The sequence below is a fragment of the Podarcis vaucheri genome (assembly GCF_965113315.1).
Source record: "Podarcis vaucheri genome assembly, chromosome: 9".
In the NCBI taxonomy this organism is placed as follows: Eukaryota; Metazoa; Chordata; class Lepidosauria; order Squamata; family Lacertidae; genus Podarcis; species Podarcis vaucheri.
Genome location: NC_138767.1, coordinates 82260641 through 82276604, shown reverse-complemented (window position 1 = coordinate 82276604; position 15964 = coordinate 82260641). Strand labels below are relative to the sequence as shown.

The window sequence follows — 15964 nt, the reverse complement described above, 5'->3', positions numbered from 1 at the left end:
CTGACATTCGTTATGATTGAACTTAAAGAAGAACAGATGAATTTGAGGACCAGAGCTCTATCAGAACTGGAAAGGAAAGCTTGACAGAGTTTCAGGAGGCGACAGGACTAACATCGGTTGAGAAAGAGAGGTATTTGGGGGTTAGTATGACCTCCAAAAATGTGAATCTGTTTAAGGATAACTGTGAAGGATGTTGGATTGAAGAGAAGGGGGATTTGGAAATATGGACAAATCAGAAGTTGTTACTGTTGGGCCGAGTTACTGTGGTGGGGATGAGGGCTGCTGTGTTGCTGGGGATGTTGCTTTTGTTTCAAACATTGCAAGCTTTGGATCGGATGGGTTGTTTCAGGAGGTGGCAGAGGGATGTTTTTGGAGTTGTTTGGCAGGGCAGGAAGCCTCGAGTAAAACTTAAGATATTGATGGATGCCAAAGAAGGAGGTGGACCTGCCCTGCCAGACCTTTAAATTTTGTTGTGAACCACCTGTTTTTTGCTGGTTGAGAGAATGGCTGTTTCTTGAAAACACTGAAGTGTTGGACAATGGCAGATGAAGTTGATGGACTATATGGAATTGGCGGAAAGGACTGGCAAGATCCGAGACCAGGGAAAAGAGTCGGTGGAAGAAGATTGGAAAAAGTTTAAAGACTATTTATAGAAATATTGTAAAATTAAGGAACGTTAGAAAAATGTTGGAATGAAGTTATATGGCTTTAGTAGAAATGTCATAAGGAATTAAGTATAAATAGATTACAGTGGTGCCTCGCAAGACGAAATTAATCCGTTCCGCGAGTCTCTTCGTCTAGCGGTTTTTTCGTCTTGCGAAGCAACCCTATTAGCGGCTTAGCGGATTAGCGCTATTAAAGGCTTAGCGGCTATTAAAGGCTTAACGGATTAGCGGCTAAAAGGCTATTAGCGGCTTAGTGGCTTAGAAAAAGGGGGGAAAGCGGGGGAAAATCGGAACACTCGCAAGACGTTTTCGTCTTGCAAAGCAAGCCCATAGGGAAGATCGTCTTGCGAAGCAGCTCAAAAACGAAAAACCCTTTCGTCTAGCGGGTTTTCCGTCTTGCGAGGCATTCGTCTTGTGGGGCACCACTGTAATAGAAAATTAAAGGAAAAATAAAGCAAGAATGTGTTAAGATAATTATAGGATAGAAAACAGAGTAAGATGGAAAGGAATTGCTGAAACAATTAATAGAGGTGGAATACAAAAAGGGAGGTGTGAGGAGGTCGCTGGAAATAAGTGAATGAAATATAAGATATTGAAAATGTTTGAGGTGTTTTTAAATTGTTTCTGTTTGTTTTTGCTTTGTTTTGCTTTGTTTTGTTAGTCCATGTAGCGTTTTTGTATTGTATTTACATTGTTTTTTCTCTTTTCTTTTTTGTTTGTAGTGTTGTGTTGAAAATGTTGAAAAAGTAATAAATATCATTTTTTTATAAAAAAAGGTCAACAACTTCTTTTGGGTCCGCCCCTTAAAAAAGGTTGACAACTCTGGGAAACGGGGGGCCGTAGGGATCTTTGCACCACAGCACCAGATATGCTTAAGACGGCCCTGCTTTGAATTGTGAGTTTTACTCACCAACTTGCCCTGTGATAGTGGGCAAATGAAGCAATAGCCACTAACAAATGAAGCCAAGAGCTGTGAGAGAGAGCAGAACAGGAGGAGAAAAATGGTGACATGAGCAACACTGAGACAATGTGAATGTTCCCCATTAAGTGACATTCATCACACATTGGAGGTACTTCTTGACCAAAGACTACCATGAAATGGCACAAGTAGTTCAAAGGGCTAGTGGCATTCCTTTCCGTGACAAATAGCATCCCACTTTAAGGTTATGGGTGCTAAGTAAAGTGGAAGGGTCTCTCTCTCTCTCTGTGTGTGTGTAAGATCTCAAGCATACTCTCCTGACTCAAATTTGTATAGAGAAAGTCTATTTCACAGCCTCTTTAATTGAGAGGGATAAAGGTGTTTTTTGTTGTTTTTGTTGTTTTTTAAAGCCTCATAATATTATGTACCTATTTGGTTAAAATTTAGTTTGGCCTGAAGACAACAAAGGATTAGGAGCCTAATAGCCTTGCTGCATCAGACGAGAGGCCTATCTAGTCCCATGTTCTCCTGCTCCCAGAATCTTATGGGAAGCCAACAGGCAGGACCAACAATACTCAACAGAAAATGCATTTGGGGAAGAACTAGGAAATGAGTGCAAGACTTATTCATCCTGTTCCTACAGGGCACTTTCCCCACTTCGGATTCCAAGCAGCTGGAACACAGTTGGGCTCTCTCCCTTTAAAGCTATCCAAGTGGGAGGGGGGGCACCACTGCATGTTACTGATATTCCACAACATATGGGAGATGGAGGTTGCATAAAGCCACCATGATGAATAGATCATCAAAAGATCAATGCTACTTCATGGTTATGCCTGATCACCAAACTGTAAATGGGGCAACAAATTCTTTAATTAATTGTGCATTGTCTGAAGGAATTCTTTTTGCCTCTAATCTAAATCTACAGCCAACCATTTAAGTGGGCAATCTCAAGGGATAGTATTGTGAGAGAGTATGACCATCATCCCTGCCCGCATTGTCTACAACAAGGGAGTCTACATGGGACACTATGGACATTGTGGGACAACATGACCCATGGCCAAGATTGATAGAAGCTGAAGATCAATAACATCTGGAGGGGCATCATGTTGACCCCCCACTTTACCATTTCTAGTTCTATAGGCTCCTATCACAGGGATGGGAAAGAAGTGACCCTTGCACTGTTGTTGGACTTCAACCCCTATCATCCCTGATCACTGGCCTTTCTGGCTTGGGGCACATGGGAGTTGAAGTCCAAAAAGGTCTGGAGGCCCATTGCATCTTCATTCCTGCTCCAACATGTCACCCTTTTACAATGCAATCCTGAGCACGCCATTCATAAGTTTCTCTGACTTAAACTCTCTAGCAAATGGGCTTATGATGGGAACCTTAGTCATTATCACACACACCCTTAGCTATGAAAAAGGAGTAAAAGTTTAAGCTGTCAACAGTGCCTTTTCTAACTATAGTACATTTTTTCTTCTCTAGAGCTTTAAAAGAAATATTTCTACACTTTCTTTTCCTTTTTTGCTTGCTTCCCCACCCCCCACCCCAGCTAGTACAGGAAAACAGAAACATTTGGCAATTGCACCATATTGTAGATGACTAATAGGCTGTCTTATTCATAGAGAGAACTGAGAACATTGCTTTAAAAAACACGCACACCAATATATGCAGATTTGTGCATGAATCTAAAGTTCTCATTTTTCTGGAAAAATGTATGAGGGTTTTTTTCTCATCCCACCCCACAAGAAGGCCAATTTGCAGAATTTTCTCTGAATATTGCCCATCATGTTTGTGTGGGGCAACAGCCATTGCCTACACCCCATGTCCACACAATGCCCTGAATCCCCAAATGATCTCAGGTCTGGGGCATTGCAGAGAACAGGAAATGCCCTCCGGTTGCTGCTGCTGCTGCTGTGGGACACCCCCAACACAATCAATCCTGGTACCGTTGCTAATGGTGAATCCCACCCCCTCAGAAACTGTGGGATAATTTCTCCTCCCCCTGGAGGAATGCAGAGAAATGCCCCACTCCAATTTCTGAACCCACCATGTGAATATTTTTTGAGGGTTTTTTTGCGTATGGCTCTAGTTACATACATTGTGCCTACATTACTAAAATGGGAGTGGACACTTGGTCCATTACAGCAGTGACCTGAGTGTCAGCAAGAACATAATTCATAGGCATACACAACATTATATGCATTACTTGCCAGTCCTTCTGTAACTGTCTAGTCACTGTGTAATCCAGGGATGGGGAAACCTGTGACCTGCCTCATGATTTTGGACTGCAGCTCCTATTGTCCCTGACCGTTGGCCAGTCTCACTAGTGCTGATGGGAGCTGGAATCCGTAATGCTTTGGGATTCTCCCATAAGGTCCTGAACCTCTAATAATTCCTTGTCACACCTGCCTCTTAGTAAAGCAGTGGGCTTTGCAAATGTGTTCTTGGTGAGGATTCATTGAAAGCTTAACAGTGGGTTCAAAGGAGGGCAACACTGAGGATCCGTGATATTGAAAAAGAAGTCTGTTGAGGAATGGTTGAAGGAACTAGTGAGGAGATAACTTAGAGGGCACATGACTAATACATGAAGGGCTGTCACACAGAAGAGGGCAGCAGCTTGTTCCCTGTTGATGTCCCAGAGGTTAGGACTCACTCTAACAGGCTTAATTTACATAGGGGAGGTTTGGGTTTCTGGTAAGCATAGTTCGACAACAGACTGCGTGGCCCAGAGGACTGCTGGCCTCTTTATCACTGGAGGTTTTCCAGTCAAGGCTGAGCTGTGCATGTTCCAGCTCTGAATTTCCTGCATCAAACAAGGAGTTTGACCACAAAGTCCCTCTTGCCAATCTTGGCCCTGCTGCTCATCTTTCAATCCCAAGGGAAGGCGGGTGGCAATGCTGCATGCCAGAACACTTCCCTCTCACTGGTGAAAGGGGCCTTGTGGTGGTGGAGGAAGAAGTGGTGGCTGGAAGGAGTGATGCCTCTTGCGCCTCCACTGCCTGTGACAGGGGCTTCCCTCGGCCATGTAGGTGGGCGAGCTCTGCTCACCACTGCCTGGTCCTCTGTGTTTATCACATACCGTATATCCCTGGTCTGAGACTTGGAGAACTATAGAGAGACACTCCCCTTTCCTAAAATGTTGGTGTGAAATGTTTGATCCTGTGAATGGGCTGTTTCCTTATCCATTCCCCTCTTTTGTTCTTTCACAGATTTCTTCTCTACACAGAAGGTCCTGGGCAGATTTCTGTCATCAGTAAGTGCTATACACTGTTTCCTTCTCCCAGTTACAATTTTGTGTTGGTGTTGCCCTCCTGAATAACTTCATCACACATCTCAGGACGCATTCACACCATGCATTTAGGGCATGCTTACGCCGCTTTAAACACTCATGGCTTCCACTTCCCTTGCAAGAATCCTGGGAGCTGGAGCTTGTTAGGGGTGCTGAGAGTTGTTAGGGGGTTCCTAGTCCCCTCACAGAGCTACAACACCAAAAATTCTCTGTGAAGAGATTCTCAAACAATCCAAAAATTTTGGGGGGAAGCCATGATTGTTTGTAGTTGTATCATGGCATTTTAAATGTAAGGTGTGAATGAGGCCTTAGTAAGATCAAAGCAATCTTTTTCTATGTGGTGACCATCACCCAGGTCTGTAAAACTGCTCACCAATCTAGTCAAATGTGTCTCACCAGCAACATATGGTGGTCCATCAGAATCTTAACAAACCAATGAAAGGGTTATTTGTATACTTGTTGAGCTACAGTAATGGACTGAATTTGGCTTTCTGAAAGACCTTCATTGGCTCCCAGTACGCTTCCAAGCACAATTCAAAGTGTTGGTGCTGACCTTTAAAGCCCTAAACGGCCTCGGCCCTGTATACCTGAAGGAGTGTCTCTACCCCCATCATTCAGCCTGGACACTGAGATCCAGCGCCGAGGGCCTTCTGGCGGTTCCCTCAGTGCAAGAAGTGAGGTTACAGGGAACCAGACAGAGGGCCTTCTCGGTAGTGGCGCCTGCCCTGTGGGACACACTCCCATCAGATGTCAAGGCAATAAGCAACTATCCTACTTTTAAAAGACAACTGAAGGCAGCCCTGTTTAGGGAAGTTTTTAATGTTTGATGCTGTACTGTTTTTAATATTCGGTTGGAAGCTGCCCAGAGTGGCTGGGGAAACCCAGCCAGAGGGGCAGAGTATAATTTATTATTGTTGTTGTTGTTGTTTCTGTGTGAGTCACAAGTTGTGCAGTTGTCCTGCTCTAAAAATGTGGTTTGCCACTTGCTGGTTGAGATTTTTGTGAATATGAAATACTTGTCTCACTAAAAAAAAACTCCTAAAGCAACATACAAGGAACAGCAGTCCACAAACCATTTTTTGCTTATGGCCTACGCAGTTCATTCCCTCAGCACATGCAGAGGATCATTCTTTACATGGAATGCAATTCAAAACTTTCTGCAATGTGTTTATTTTACATCCACAGGATGTGCCTTTCTCACTCTGCACTGGCAGATCTTGAAGGATGTCAAATGGATAATTCAATTAAGATGCTGATGTGATTCAGGGTGAAAAGGGGGGGTTCGTCAGCTCCAAGATCCAAGGCTTTGGATTCTCAGCATCCAGACACACCTTCTTGAAAGTTCAGAAGGCAGATGGTGATGTGAGGCATCTAACCCAGCTAGAACAGAGCAGAAACATGCCCTCAGGAGCTCACGGAGGTGTGTGGCTTACATAAAGAACAAGCAGGACATTTGGAGCCTATAAAGAAATGTGAAAGACCAAAGAGGGATGATATCTGGGCCAGATGAGTGGATGGCATTATCAGTGACCTTTACAGCAACAGGGTTGTTTCAGAGCTATAGTTTTTTGGCTTGTTTTCTACAGTCTACAGTCTTGCTGTTTCATTTACTTCTTGTTTGCAGTGTTAGCAGATCTTGTGCAAGCTCTTGTCTGAGCGATTTGGGTTGGGTCTCTATAGCAATTTAATGGAAAGGAGAAAGGCCTTGGGATGGTCTACAACTACTTGCCTCATTTCACGTCTGTTTTCATGTGTGATGAAAAGTCCCTTCTGATTCCAGTAACTTGCAATGCTGATAAGAGAACATGCAGACTTTAAAGGGTGCCCTGCTGGATCAGGCCCATGGCCCTTCTAGTCCACATCCCGTTTGCATAGTGGCCAACCAGATGCCTCTGGGAATCCAGCAAGCAGGATTTGAGAGCAAGACCCCTCTCCTCTCCTGTGATTTCCAACAACTGGTACTCAGAAGCCATGCTGCCCCAGCTGTGGAGTCAGAGCACAGCTCCTCCTCCATTAATTGGTCTGATCCTCTTTTAGAGCCATCCTGCTCTCACAGTAGCTGTTCAGATGCTCCTGGGGAGCCTGACTTGAGCGCAAACAGGACTTGAGTGCAACAATGCTCTCCCCACTTGTGATTACCAGCAACTGATCTACAAAGACATACTGCCTTCAGTACTGGAGAGCGTACAGGACTTTTATGTCTAGTAGCCATTGATACCTGTATCCTTCATGAAATCCTCTAAGCCACTATGAAAGCCACCCAAGTTGGTGGCCATCACCCCCTCCAGTGGGAGGGAGTTCCATGGTTTAATGATGTGCAGTGCCCTGAATCTTCCAGGATTCAGCTTTCCTGGGTGGCCCCAAGTTCAGGGGCGTAGGAAGGGGGGGTGGGGGCGGCTCCCTCTGGGTGTCATCCCTTGGGGGGGTGACAAAAAGGCACAACATGGGGGGCTTGCCCCACCACCCCCGTGCGCAGTGGATTGCCCCACCACCGCCATTAAATGTGGTGGATTGTCCTGCCATCGCATGCGACGGATTGCCAAGCCACCACTGCTCTGCACAGTGGATCGCACTGCCCCCCACGCAGCTTGCACCACCCTCCCCGGGTGCACGGCATGGCTGCCGCTCCAGGAGCCATGCAGCTGACTCCACCACTGCCCGAGTTCTAGCACTATGACCTTTTTAGGCCAAAGAGGTTACTTTCTCTCATGAGCATTATCTGAGGGCCTCATTCTAGTGGTGTCTGGGGCCAGAGGCAAAAGGGGGTGGAACAACCTTTGTACAGTGGGCTAGCTCACACACCCCTCTCTAGCCTCCATCATTATTTATCCGTTTAGGGCCTTCTCCAAGGAGCTCAAGATGGTGTCTATGGTTCTCCCCCTCCTCATTGATCCTGTGAGGTAGGTTAGGTGGAGAGGCAATGACTGGCCCAAGGCCACCCAGTGAGCTTCGTGACTCAGTGGGGATTGGAACCCAGGTCTCACAGGACCTATTCCAACACTCTAAGAGCTGCAGCACTCTGGCTGTAAGACAAGAATCATAGAATCATAGAATCCTAGAGTTGGAAGAGACCACAAGGGCCATCGAGTCCAACCCCCTGCCAAGCAGGAAACACCATCAGAGCACTCCTGACATATGGTTGTCAAGCCTCTGCTTAAAGACCTCCAAAGTAGGAGACTCCACCACACTCCTTGGCAGCAAATTCCACTGTCAAACAGCTCTTACTGTCAGGAAGTTCTTCCTACAGGAAGTTCTTCCTAATGTTTAGGTGGAATCTTCTTTCTTGTAGAAAGAGTCACAAATAATAATAATAATAATAATAATAATAATAATAATAATAATTTATTATTTATTATTTATACCCCGCCCATCTGGCTGGGTTTCCCCAGCCACTCTGGGCGGCTTCCAACTGATAGATTTCAAGGGCATCTTCTAACCAGGTAGAGACACTCCAGGAGACTGAAGGGTAGAGCCTTCAGAAAGAGGATATTGCAGTGGTGGGAGGGTGGCCTGGTGGGAAACTGGTCATCCCTGCTTTGTACCAGTGTCGAAAATGGTGGAATCTGATAAGTAATATTAACATTGTGGTGGCTGCTAAATTCAGGGGTTTTAAAGTCAGGTTTGTCTATTTCATGCAGGAGAAGTAATATGGCTATAAATCCACAGCAACTTAACAGAACCTCCATGCTAAAAGGCATTCTATCCCTGGGCATCACACATTGGTGATTCATGCCCTGCTTGTTACCTGATTAGCCATGGTGTCTTAACCAGAATGCTGTGTTGGCAGGGGGCAGGGGGCGGTTTTGATTTCATCCAGCACATCTTATTTATTGACTAAACTTTGGAAACCTTAAAAAGCACACATGCTGAATCTGAGACCTTTTTCTTCACTGTTCAGATTTCTTTATATTTTAAGCAGTGGAATTAGCTTTATTAATAGCATAAGAATTTGATGATCCTTTCTGTTCTATGTTTAAATAATATATTTGTCTTGTAAATGATAACATGGAGCAGAGAAAGGAAGGGCTTGCATATTGTCAGAGCAATTACCTTCTGGAGGGAATGGAATGGGACTGTTTGCCTGTGGCCGGAAAACCAGCAATGAAAAATATATGCCCATATGTAATACAGAATCATACATTTGTAGTGCTGGAAGGGACCTCAGGGGTCATCTAATTCAACCCCCTGCAATGCATGAATCACAATTAAGAATCACTGACAGATGGCCATCTTGCCTCTGTTTAAAAACCTCCAATGATGGGATGGGTCCAGCACCTTTCATGGTGGCCAATTCCACAGCTCTTACTGTCAGAAAGTTTTCCCTCATGTCTTCCTGTGCTTTACATGCTTGTCTCGGGGTGAATGCCTTTAGGAGATGGTAGACATCTCGACCCATAGGGCAAGAGTGTTAACAGAGAAATGACTGAAGGTGCTGGTGCTAGTTAGAAAGATATGAGAGGGAGAGAACTAGTAGAGCTGCCCAAACTGCTAGTTCCCCGGTTTGGAGAACAATTTTGTTTATGTTGGGGTGAGGAACCTGTGGCCCTCCAGTTGTTGTTGGCTTCCCACTCCCCTCACCATGGGCCATGCTGGCTTGGGCTTGTGGGGGCTGGAGTCCAGCAACATCTGAAGGGCTACAAGCCCTGCCCCAACCAACCTTCTGATGCTCAGAAGCAGCTGGTACAGTTTTGGATTTTTTAAAAAAATTATGGGAACCACCTCTTCCATTGTCAGCTCCAGATCTTGAAATACAATGCTTATTTGCAATTTAATATTGATTGTTGTCAAAAGTTTGGCTCCCTTGATTAGTGTGCATGGGTCCTGTCCTGAAAACTCAGTGAGTGACCAGGGATGTAACCAAAGAAGTGGAATGGTCCTTAATTGTCTGGAAGCTCTCTCCCATCTTGGGAATGTGACACAACAATAATAATAATAATAATAATAATAATAATAATAATAATAATAATAATAATAAATTTATTATTTATACCCCACCCATCTGGCTGGGTTTCACCAGCCACTCTGGGCGGCTCCCAATCAAATATTAAAAACACAATACAGCATTAAACATTTAAAACTTCCCTAAACAGGGCTGCCTTCAGATGTCTTTTAAAAGTAGGATAGTTGCTTATTTCCTTGACATCTGATGGGAGTGTGTTCCCCAGGACAGGCGCCACTACTGAGAAGGCACTTCCAAGCCTGTTGTTGTTTGAGTTGGGCAGTGAAAAAGCACGGCAGAGAGGTCACTGGCCGGAAGTGAAGGTACAGTTGGTTGCATTGGGAATCTCAACCAGCCTGCTGTAGGAGACTGCATCTACTATGTGCTGCTTGGATTATTGCAAATACAGTCGTACCTTGCAAGTCAAACGGAATCCATTTCAGAAATCCGTTCAACTTCCAAAATGTTCGAAAACCAAATTGCAGCTTCTGATTGGCTGCAGGAAGCTTCTGCAGCCAATCAGAAGCCGTGGGTGCCCTGTCAGACGTTTGGGTTCCAAAAGAGCGTTTGCAAACTGGAACAATCACTTCCGGGTTTGTGGTGTTCAGGAGTCAAAACGGATGAGTTCCAGGGCATTTGACAATCAAGGTATGACTGTTTTAGTGTCACCATAAAGGTTCACATCTAAAAGAAGTTGATTTCTTAAATACCTTTCTTGGACCTGAGGTAGTTGGGGAATTTATAACCTTGGTGCTTTGCTGTGCATCTCGTCCCTGCCCTGTGTCTGCACAACTTGAAGGTGAGATGGAGCATCTTGGTTTGGAGAGCTACAGCTTTCTCCATCCACCATCCCACTGTCCCTGTTGTTAGATACAGTCATACCTCTTGTTACATTCAGTTCAGGTTACGTCTTTTCAGGTTGTGTCCCGCAGCAACCCGGAAGTACCGGAAAGGGTTACTTCTGGGTTTCGCCGCTTGAGCATGCGCAGACGCTCAAAATGATGTCGCATGCAGAAGTGGCAAGTCGTGACCCGCGCATGCGCAGACGCGGGTTGCTTTCTGCTCATGTTGCGAGTGGGGCTCCGGAACAGATCCTGTTCACAACCAGAGGTACCACTGTAATGGCATGGCTATGGACATAATGCGGATGGAAAAGGTGCTTCAAATCCACAGGGATTTGCCTTCCAGACTAATTTTGATGGGTAGCTTTTAGGCAGCATAAAACTGTAACAAGAGTTCTGCTAGATGAGGGCAATGGGTCATTGAGTCCAACATCCAATAGCAGACAATCAGGTGCTTCCTTGAAACCCACCTAAAGGGACATCAAGACAGCAACCCATAAGGCCTCTGAACCTGAAGGTACTATAGGATGATCAGGGTTAATACATGAGTCCTCTCTCATTTTCATCTAATTCTTATTTTTTCATGAAACATGGTCTTAAACATCAAACTATTCCCAACTTCTCTTGGTGAGATTTTGTGAGGGAGGTGTTATTGTTGTTTGTATTTTTCATTGTCTTTGGACAGGACTGCAAATGTTGCTACAAGTGTGATTTGATGAATAATCAGGAGAGTGAACAAGGCTCTGAAGTTCAGCATTTTCACTTCTTTTGCATAAGCAATTCACTCTTGTCAAAGACTAGATAAGAGAGAGAGCTGGACTCCCCCCCCCCACTTTCTAGCAGAAGTAATAAAATCAGTGACATTTCTCTTGTCTTCTGTTAACATCCCCCCCCCCCGGTGTCTTGTCACTTTCTTCAGCGTAATGGTTAATGCAAAAACATTTGCCACATTCAGTGAATATGATTTGCTCTGTGGCTTGTTCATGAACATTTGGAATAAGTGTTGGCTTACAATAGTGTTGGCTGACACCAGTCATAGAGTCACAGACCTGTGGAGCTGGAAGGGACCCCAAGGGTCATCTAGTCCAAACCCTTCCATGCAGGAACCTCAACTAAAGCATCTGTGACAGATGGCCAGCCAACCTCTGCTTAAAACCCTCCAAGGAAAGAGAGTCCATGGTCTTCTAAGGAATCTCCCTTCCAAGGGAGTCCATTCCACAGTCAAACAGCTTTTACTGTCAGAAAGTTCTTCCTGACGTTTAGTCACAAAATATGTATTTTTCATAATACATTAGTGCAAAATCTGTAATTTCCTGCTGATGCACTGAAAAATATGTATTTTACATAAAACGATTGCACAACATGCAGGTAAATCATGTACAATGGTATAAGATGTAATTGGATTAGCATGGAACAGGATGGTGCAGACCTATTACAGTATGCCACTGAGACCAGAAAGGAATGGAATTAGAAACACATGCCATCTCTTACTGACACCCACAGAAACCTGGGCTCTCTGAAGCACAAAGGCTGAGTTGAAGAGCACTTGCACATATTTTTGCAGGGGAAAAGTGTATTTGAGGGTCCAGAAACCTCCAAAGATGTACCCCACCCTAGTGCCTGTTGCAGCCAGGACATTTATGTACATGTATGTATGTATTTAAATGTATACACTGCTTGATTGTTAAAAAAAACCCCATCAAAGTAATTAAGATCAGATAAATGTTGGAGATGTGGATTAAGTAAATCAGATTATATACACATTCTTTGGAATTGTTCTTCAAATAGAAATATTCTGAAAATCTGTTCAGGCTAATATCTCGGATATGTTAGGATATCATATACAGTACAGCTGCACCTGCTTCCTCTTGACTTTCCTTTGCAAGTGACCACCATTGATGGGAGGGAGTTGCTGGGGGGAGGGAGTCACACACCAGACCCCTCCCATGAGAATGAGGATCTCCACGCACTCCGAAACCATAGCCTTTCATGCGATCACCTTGGCAGGACACCCCATTATCACCTTCAGATCGGCACACTGTGTAGAGCTCTGTCTGGGAGGGGAGGAACCACAGGAAAGGAAAGCCAAGGTGGCGACGGTGTGTCTAGGGGAGAAGGACAAAATCCCTCTGCAGTACACAGATTTTGAGGAGGTATTCAGCGAGAGGGAGGCCGACACGTTACCACCTCAATCTGATCAGGGTGTGGGAGAGAGACGAATGGAAGACAACCATGTTTACCCCCTAGGGGCATTTGAATATCTCATTATGCCTTTTGGATTACAAAGCGGAAGCCCCTGTTTCCAAGCTTTCATGCACCATGTACTGGGTTCCCTTCTGTACCGGAACTGTGTCTATTTCTTGGATGACATATTAGTGTTCTCAGAGAATGAAGAGCACGTGTGCAATGTCCGGCAAGTGTTGGAGAGGCTAAAGGAGCATCGGTTGTGGGTCAAACTGCAGAAATGCCGGTTCCATGTTCGGGAAGTGGAGTTCCTGGGTTAGCGGCTGTCAGATAAGGGACTGGCTATGGATCAGGAGAAAGTGAGGGCGGTTTTGGATTGGGAAAGACCCAAGACCAAGAAGAACGTACAGAGGTTCCTTGGCTTCTTCAATTTTTACAGAAAATTTATCAAGAACTTTGCCTATTTGACAGCGTCCATAACAGATTGTCTCCGTGGGAAGAAAAAGTTCCAGTGGACTGAGGAGGCGCTAAGGGGATTTGAGGAGCTAAAGAATGTCTTTGCATCAGAGGGGCAGCTGTTGAACGTGACCCAAACAAGCCGTTACGGGTGGAAACTGACGCCTCCAATCGGGCCATTGGAGCAGTCCTGTTGCAGCAAGATGCGGGGGGGGGGGAATGGAGGCCATGCGCCTTTTTCTCCAGGAAACTGAACAAATCGGAGCAAAACTACAGCATCTACAACAAAGAATTGTTCGCCATTTTCGGGGCCTTTAAGCAGTGGAGAGATTTCTTGATGGGGCGAAGCAGCAGGAACAGGTGTGTACAGATCACAAGAACCTGGAGTATTGGTGGACAGTGCACATGCTTTGCCAGAGGCAAATATGCTGGACGGAGTTTTTTGCCAACTTTAACTTTGGGATCCAGTACGTGGAGAACAGAACGTGAGAGCTGATGCGCTATCGCAGAGCTTGCAGGGCAGCAGCTGAAGGAGCAAAAGGGTTTTCTTGTGTGTGTGTTTCTTTGTGGCTGATTAGCTGCTCTCCCTGTGCAAAGGTCAGAGGGGGCAGGGTTTCTGTTGAGTCAGGTGATTAGCTGTGGGAGGAGCTTATCAGAGTTTGCAGGGCGGCGGTGCGCGCAGTTTGATCCATCTTTTAGATTTAGGGGAGCTAGTCTCAAACGTTTGTTGGGGGAGACCTAGGTTTTTTGGGGGGGTTATTTGTCCTGTCTTCATGCTTTTTAAGATGGAGGACCACTGTAGCCACCCCCTACAACACGTTTTCAAGATGGAGGGTGAGGGAACAGCTGCAGTCGCCTGCAGTTCCTGCGCAATGTTTGCCATCTTGCCAAAGGTTGCAGGCAGCTTTACCTGCAGCAATTGTATGTTGATTGCCCTCTTAGAAGACAAAGTCCAGCAACTGGAGGAACGTGTAGCTACGCTCCAAAGAATTAGAGAGCTGGAGCTCTTCTTGGAAGCAACAGAGAACACCGTCTCCACCAAGGAGGAGACAGGGGACACCCCTGAGAAGGAGGCTAGTTCACCAACACAGGTGCCAGATATATGGAGAAACGTGACTCAAAGAAGTAGGAGGCCCAGGGTTCACTCTGATTGTTTAGAAATACACAATCACTTTGAAGTCCTCTCCCCTAGCATGGAAGACAAAGAACAGACTCCATTTGAGGATCTCTCCCTCATTACAGTCGATCAGGTATATGAAGATGAGCAGCAAAGTCAGTCCTCAGGGAATGTGCAGGCGACCTTGGAACGGACAGCTCACAGAAGAACCCCGACCAAACCCAAGAGGAGGCGCGTAGTGGTGATAGGGGATTCCCTACTGAGGGGAACAGAAGCAGTGATCTGTGGGCCTGACAAGATGTCTCGGGAAGTGTGCTGTCTCCAAGATCCAAGATGTAACTGAACGACTGCGAGGAATCATAAAAACCACTGACGAATACCCCTTCCTCTTGGTTCATGTGGGAACCAATGACACTGCAAGCAATAGCCTCCAGAAGATCAAAAGAGACTACGAGGCTCTGGGCAGGAAATTGAAGCAATTAAATGCACAAATTGTCATCTCATCTGTCCTCCCAGTTGAACGACGTGGCCCAGGGAGAGAGGGAAAAATAGTGGAAGTGAACAGCTGGCTTCGCAAATGGTGTGAACAGGAACGGTTTGGATTCTTAGATCACGGACTGCGGTTTCTTGAAGATGGACTTCTGGCAAGCGATGGGCTGCACCTCACAACGGTTGGGAGGAATGTTTTTTGCCAAAAATCTCAGAAACCTCATCAGGAGGGCTTTAAACTGACTAATGTGGGGGAGGGAGACAGTGCTCCTGAAGGTAGGAGTCTATCAATTGATGAAGATGATCATCCAAATGTCATAGACCAAATGGAGCAAACAGCACGCAGACCTAGTGGTGGGAGGAAAAAATCCTTAAATAAGAGACACAGGGGAATAATTAATGGACTTCAATGTCCATTAATGCGCAAAGCATGGGAAATAAACAAGATGAGCTTGAGCTCTTGGTACAGCAAACTAAATATGACATAATAGGCATCACTGAAACCTGCTGGGATAAGTCCCACGATTGGAATGTAATAATGGAGGGATACAATCTATTTCAGAGAAACAGACCAGACAAGAAAGGAGGAGGACTGGCGTTATATGTCAGGGATGTGTATACCTGTGAAGAGATCCAAGATTTAGAACCTCAAAGCCAAAGTGAGAGCATTTGGGTCAAAATTAAGGGAGAGAAGAATAACAGAGACCTCATTGTGGTAGTTTACTATAGATCCCCAAGCCAAACGGAGGACATAGATGATGCCTTCCTGGAACAGATGGCCAAGCATGCAAAAGGAAGGGAGATAGTAGTAATGGGGGACTTCAATTACCCGGATATTTGTTGGATGTCAAACTCAGCCAAGAGCATAAGGTCAAACAGATTCCTCACTGGCCTTGCAAACAACTTCATTGTCCAGAAAGTGGGAGAAGCAACAAGAGGAACAGCCATTTTAGATCTGGTCCTAACCAATGTTGATGACCTGGTTAGTGGGGTAGAAGTGGAAGGATCATTAGGCGCGAGTGATCATGCTCTTCTGAAGTTTACTATACAGCGGAAAGAAG

General features: G+C 45.3%; 1 protein-coding gene across 1 annotated transcript in view; it reads left to right on the top strand.

Annotated features, from left to right (window-relative positions):
• Positions 1–15964, top strand: part of LINGO1 (leucine rich repeat and Ig domain containing 1) — a 750774-nt gene that overhangs the window by 316178 nt on the left and 418632 nt on the right. Inside the window, exon 2 of the mRNA XM_082238393.1 lies at positions 4797–4840. The gene's annotated coding sequence lies outside the window, so the exon portion shown is untranslated. The remainder of the gene's footprint in view (positions 1–4796; positions 4841–15964) is intronic.